The sequence below is a fragment of the Myodes glareolus genome, chromosome 4 (genome assembly GCF_982192425.1).
Source record: "Myodes glareolus chromosome 4, mMyoGla1.1, whole genome shotgun sequence".
Taxonomy (NCBI): Eukaryota; Metazoa; Chordata; class Mammalia; order Rodentia; family Cricetidae; genus Myodes; species Myodes glareolus.
The window spans coordinates 24,139,371-24,146,255 of record NC_142029.1 but is presented as its reverse complement, the minus strand read 5'-3'; the positions used below and the strand labels follow the sequence as shown (position 1 = coordinate 24,146,255).

Sequence of the window (6,885 nt, the reverse complement as noted above, 5' to 3'; positions counted from 1 at the left end):
CAGGGCATGTTTGTAATCCCAGAGATGGTGAGATGGGAGGTGGAGACAGGCAGACGCCAGACGCTGCTGGCCAATTAACCTCGCTTACTTTGGTTTTTCCTTTTAGTTTGGTTTGGTTTGGTTTGTCAAGACAGTATTTCTCTGAATAACAGATCTGGCTGTCCTAGAACTTGCTTTGTAGACCAGGCTTGCCTTGAACTCACTGAGTTCAAGCGGTCCCTGCCACTGCATCCCAAATGGTGGGATTAAAGGCATGCGCCACCACTGTCCAGCCATTTAGATAGGACATGTGCAGACCACAGCCGTTCAGTTTTTCTGGGGAGCCTTTGCTAGCACACCACCAGTTCTCACAAATAACTCCATCCCCATAAGGCCATGTAAATCCAAGTTCAAAGCGGGGCGGTGGTGGCACACGCCTTAATTCCAGCACTTGGGAGGCACAGGCTGGTGGATCTCCGTGCTAGCCTGGTCTACAGAGCAAGTTTCAGGACAGCCAGAACTGTGCAGAGAAACCTTGTCAGGGGAGAGGGAAAGAAGAAAGAAAAAAATCATAATTTTTAACCATAGTAAAAATTAAAAGAACAAAAATAAATAAATAAATAAAATTTTCCTTAAGGCAAAAGATGTTTCATAGCCCAGATTGCTATGGGATTATAAATATTTTTGGCTTGAATATTTCTTGCCTTCTTGCCAGTTCATAGGTCTATTTTTATTTTTTTTCTTTTATCCAGAATTATTTCCAGAAGGAAGCAGACTCTATTTCTTGACCTAAAAAATGAGATAATTGAACTAGAAAATAGCTCTTAATGTGTCCAAACCACAGATCCTTTTGGAAATCTGATAAAGGAGCCCCCAGAAAAGAACACATTGAGAATGCACACAGTTTCTATTGTTCTCCTGAGACTATTCTTGGGCCCAGCATTAAAAGCACACAGTAAGGGTGAACACTTTTTGTTTTTTCTCTCTCTCTCTCTTTCTTCTCTCTCTCTCTCTTTCTTCTCTCTCTCCCCCCCCCTCTCTCTTTTTCTCTTCCTTTCTTTCTTTCGCCAGGTCCTTGTCTGTTTTTGAATTATATATAATCCTATATATATATATATATATATATATATATATATATATCCTATATGGCTGAGGATAACCTCGAACTCCTGATCTTTCTGCTTCCACCTCCTACAGGCTGGGATCCCAGGGCACCACCATGCCTCTTTAAATTTTATTTTATTTTATTTATTATTATGTATATGTATGCCTAGTGTGGGAGGCGCACACATATGCTGCCATGGCACACATGTGGAAGTCACATGATGACTTTATGGAGCAGGTTCTTTCATTCCACTATTGTATGGGTTCTTCTAGGAGTCAAACTCAGGTTACCAATCTTGTACAAGTACTAAGCCATCGTTCAGGCCCTTAAATATTTGAAAAATAATATAAATATGCATTTTATAGTACAATGAAAGATGAGGGAGGAAGCCATAGCGTTTGCATCACACATCTGTATGGTCTCAAAGGGAACTGGGGGAGAAATCTTACAGAGAGAAATTTGAGTTGAGATCTGAGGTGTCAGTGGGCGCTAACTTGGTCAAAGAGTCTCCTAGCATGAGGGAGTACGAGGCCAAGACACCAGGGCAGAATGGACACTGGCCCAAGAGGCAGTTTGTGTCTGGAGACAGTAAACAAAGACAAGACACAGAGGTGGGCAGGGGCCGTGGTGCTGCTGTGCTTTATAGATCAGGGGAAGCTGCTAATCACACATTGAAGAGTGGTGGGAACAGATTTGCAACTTCAAGATCACTGTGATTGCTTTGTGGATCATCTGCTGCCAGATGAGTCAGGAGTGGGAGGAATGAGAGACTACTGTCTGCATTACCTCCCGGCCCCATGAGGCTCTCCCACACACTATCAGGCCAGCTGCAGCCTCAGCCCTACATGTCTGTATGTCTGGTCTGGAACCCCTGGCCCAGCTCTATTTTCTTTGTTAGAGAGGTTCTCATGTAATATAGGCTGGCTCTAAACCCTTGATGTAGCTAAGGATGTCCCTGGACTTCAGGTTCTCTTGTGTCTACTTCCTAAATGCTAGGATTACAGGTGTACACAATTCCATGCCCTGGGGTGCTGGGGACTGAACCCAAGGCCTCATGCACATTAGGCAAGTACTGTGCCAACCAAATTGTATCCTTAGTCCTACCTCCAGGTTTTGAAGCAGTTTTTTTGTAAAGATATAGTTAGCATACAATTAATATTTCACATTGTACTATTTGTTAAATGTTCACACACAATATATATACATATACATATGTACGCACATATCCATTAGGTCATTGATAAAACAAAGAAATGACACATCAAGAAGAAAACAAGTAGCCGGGTGATGGTGGCACACACCTTTAATCCCAACACTCGGGAGGCAGAGATAGGTGGAGCTCTGTGAGTTCGAGGCCAGCTTGGTTTACATATTGAGTTCTAAATTAAATAAAAAATAAAGTTGCAAGCAATTGAGGAAGACACTTGACAATTGAGGAAGACACTTGATATTGACCTCTGACATACACACAAAAGAAGCAAACAACCCCTTAAAGTTTCCTCATGTTCATGTGTGCATTCCTGTGTGTATAACACTGACTTTATTGGCGCTACTTACAGGAGACCTCATGCTCCTTTGAAATCCAGCTCTTTCTCAACTCACTTCCTACCCCCCCATGGGGCCAAGGACCGCCTGTCCACACATGTGAGGCCCAAGTCACTCAGCTGCTATGGCAGGTTTGATAGAGACCAGCTAAAAAGTAGGCCTGAGTTTCTTGGTTTACTGGCAGGCAGTACTGGGTTCCAGGAAAAGCCATAAGCTGACACCACCCAGGGGGGGCCAGCATCTAAAGAAAAGTACCTGACTGACATTCCAACCAGTAGATAAGATCACCAGATGTCCCTGAGCCCAGGACTCACCGAGTCCCTTTTTGCCAAGATACCCCTGGACAAGTATCAGTCAATCAGGGTCCTGAACCCTGGAAAACCCTTCACCCCAACAACTTGTTCTGTGATAAAACCCCTACCCCAACTGGGCTGGGCACTCTTTGCTCTCAACCACTATGTCAGGTAGACAGAGGGTCCCAGCTCAAGCTTAAATAAAAAAAGGCTCCTTGCTTTTACATATGGGCTTCGGTCTCCATGGTGGTCTTTTGAGAGTCCCAGCAATCTGGGCATACACTCCCATATATTTGATGATTCACTTTATGTCACTACAGATTAGTGTGTATACGTATTCCTTTTTATGTGTATTATTCTATGAAGCCTAATGGTTGACTCTGAAAGACCCCCGATTAGGGGAGACTCTCACTCGAACCTCGGGATGACGCGAACTCCCCCAGTAACTCACGAGAGACCGTCCTTGCTGCAATCACAGGAGGTTTAATGACAAGACGACAAGACAACAAGACGGGGACCAGTGCACTGGGGCCGAGACTCATAACCCACGCAGGGGAAGAGTTCGACCTCGAGTGACCGGGAGAAGTAGTTTTTATAGGAAGAAACCACGCAGCCCAGTAATCCGAAAGGGGGGCAGAGAGGGTGTCACAGAAAATTCCAGTGATGATTACAAGGGGGCAACTCCCTGCCTCTCAAGATCATTCTCAAGGTCGTAATCAGCTAGTTCCTATACCAATGATAATTACTAGGGGATGATAATTACTAGGGGGAATCTCTCTGTTTCTCAAGATTACTCTCAAGATTACAATCTACCTTTATCTTCAGTTAGTTCCTGAAACCCTGAAATTGGTTAATCCTAGATTTCTGATTCTTCTCTTCCTGCTAGATTTTTGGCTCTGTTTTCCTGCTAGGGGTATCTGGATTTATCCAGGTCTTTCAACTCATCCATGTTGTCCACTCTGTTCATAGCTGGTTCCTTTTCCTTTTTTTATATTTTATTTTATGCGCATTTGGTATGAAGGTGTCAGGTTCTCTGGAACTGGAGTTACAGACAGTTGTGAGCTGCCATGTGGGTGCTGGGAATTGGACCCTGGTCCTCTGGGAGAGCAGCCAATGCTTAGTCATCCTTCCAACCCTGGCTGGTCCCTTTTCATGCTGAGGAATGCACCTCACTTTCTTTATGCATTCTACTGCTGATGCTGGAAACACTCGAGTACCTGCAAGTGTTTATGCTACTTACACTTCCACTACCAGCATTATAACTGAGTTGTTTCAGGATCTGGGTAGCACTTGACGTGACCCCTACTTTTTTAACTACAACTGCTGACAATTTTATTTTCATATTTCACAATAAAAGTGAAAGCTGCACTTCTTTTATCCACTTCTCCCCTCCAAAACTGTTCTCTCTGTTAGGATGGGGTAAGTCTTCCTTGTCATACAGTTAGAAGACACTCAGGCTCAGCATGGTGATCTCTTGGTGAAAAAGAACAATCTTTTTCTCATCTTATCTGTCTGGCCAAGTCATGCCAGACTAAGTGGGCACCTTCATAGAGATAGCAGGAAGTCTCATCATTAGAGGCCCAGGCATCGTGGACATGTGGCCACCCTTGGGTGTCCTCATTCCAGGAGCAGGTCCCACAGGCCTCCTCCCAGGAGGAGGGGGCCTACTACTGGCATCATGGGAGGGCCTCCCACATGGGGTGCAGGCATCATGCCAAGGCAAGGAAGACCCGGGTAACTCGGGGGAGGTGGAATCCTGGCCCTTACAGGAGGAGGAGCAGAAAATGGAGCTGGAGGTATCTTTCCTTGTTGAAATGCAGCCATTGTGTTGTCAAGCAGGCTCTTGGCCTGCTCTTCCATTTCTGGTAACAGTATTTCACGGTCTCTTTGTGTTTCTGACCACTGCAGTGTCTTTCTCACAGATGGAGAACCATGGCTAAGATACATATTACAGTAGTCACAATAAACTTCGTTATGTTGTTCTGCAGGCTGTGGGCTGCCTGGTTCTGTGGCCCCACTTTTCAGCTGTAGCTGCTCTAGTGTCTGCTCAGCAGTACTCATTAAGGTTTAATCTACACTCTCCTACTAAGCAAGGAGCACCTTTTTAATGTGTGTGTGTGTGTGTGTGTGTGTGTGTATGTGTGTATGAGTGTGTAAGCAACAAGTTAACATCAGCTGTCACTCTTTAGGAGCTGGGATCTCCTATAGCCCATGGTTGCCTCACATTTGCTGTGTAGCTAAGGAAGTTAGTGCTAACTGCTAATCTGCCTCTGCTCCATGCACCATCACACCCAGCTGCTTTGTAAAATCTATATTCTAGGGCTGGCCACACAGCTCGGCTGGTAAAAGCCCTTGCTGCACAAGTCCACTGATCTGAGTTCAATCAGAAACCCACAGAAGGGCGGAAAGGACACTTAGCTCCATGGAGTTATCCTCATGGCATATATAATAATTATAAATTAAATTATGAAATTAAAAAATTAAAACAAAACACCCTATATTGTAGATTGAAGTTGTTTTGTTTTGCTTTTGTTTTGTTTTGGGGGGGGGGTTGGGGTGGGGTGTTTCAAGTCAGGGTTTCTCTGTAGCTTTGAAACCTGACCTGTAACTCTCTCTGTAGACCATGTTGGCCTCGAACTCACAGAGATCTGCCTGCCTTTGCCTCCCAAGCGCTGAGATTAAAGGCGTGTGTCACCACCACCCAACCTTAGATTGAAGTTTTTTGTTGGTTATGTTTTGTAATTCTTCTCTTGATATTTGCCTTTTATTTTATTTATTTTATTTTATTTTTGGAGCCTGGTGTTCACACTGGAACTCACTATGTGGCCCAGGCTGGCCTGGCATTCTCGACAACCTTCCTGACTCAGCCTCCCTGGTGCCAGGGCCGCTGGGTCTGGCTGACTTGTGATTTTCATTTTCTAGACTATCTTTATCTCTGGAATCAGAGTGTTGCTGGCTTTGTGGGATAAGAGGGATAATATGTCTTCCTTGTCGATTTTTTACTGTAAAATTGGCATTCTTTCTTCCTCAAATGCTTGCTATGTATTCTATTATCTTTGTGTTCTTGAATGTGACACACTTTTTCTAGGGTCTCCAAGATCCTCCCCTCACACCAAAGTCCTCCCTGCGGCTCAGGAAGGCCTGTCTGGCCAGCTCTATCCCTACTTTCCAGCTATCTCTACCACTTCCCCCTGCTCCAGGCCATGGGTCTTCTCATTGTTCTCAGATTTGGCCAGCCTGGTGTTGGGTCTTCTCTCTTCTAAGATTAGGGGGCCCCCCTGCCTCGTGTTGCCTTTCTCTCTACTTGACATCCCTTCCACATGCCCCGGGATGGTCCTTCTTATTCTTCATCCCACACTGTAATCAGGGTAGGGTCTGTAGAGAGCTGTCTTCCGTGGAAGCCCATCCTCTCCCTTCATGAGTGAAAACGTGTGGCTCACGTGCATCATCGTTTGCTTCTTGGTCAACTCCCTAAAGGCAGGAATCTTGTCTACCATCTTTGTGCCTATATCTCCGGCATCCAGCAAAGATTTGGCACAAACGAAGTCTTCTGGCGCGTAAGGGTCTGTTGATTAAGTAGATGAACAGCAGACTGTCCCAGTGGTCAGACAAGCTGTGTATCAGAGGCACTGTCAAACCTGTCAGCCAGCCCGAGGTCTCGGTTCAGCCTGAACGAGGTCAGGCAGCCCTGGAGTGGGATGGGTTGCTCTTTGGAGAGTGTCTGTTGACTGATGAGCCCAGGGAAGTCCTGGGGTGACAACAAAGCTAAAGATCCAGGCTTCCATCCAAGGCATTTCTGGCCCATTCCCTACTCAGTTTCACAGCTCATGGCTCTCCTAACAGGAAGTGAAGTCTTGTGGCGTGGGGGAGTGGGGAGACTGGTGAACTGTCCCCACTCCTGGCTGCTGCTGTGCAGAGACCGCTGTAGGGCTTCTGGACCCCATAAAAAGTCTCACCTGGGGT

The 6,885-nt window shown here is 45.6% G+C and overlaps 1 pseudogene; it reads right to left on the bottom strand.

Moving 5' to 3' along the window:
- Nucleotides 1–3,423: 3,423 nt before the first annotated feature.
- On the bottom strand, nucleotides 3,424–5,201 carry LOC146894571 (U1 small nuclear ribonucleoprotein C pseudogene; annotated as a pseudogene).
- Nucleotides 5,202–6,885: the final 1,684 nt, after the last annotated feature.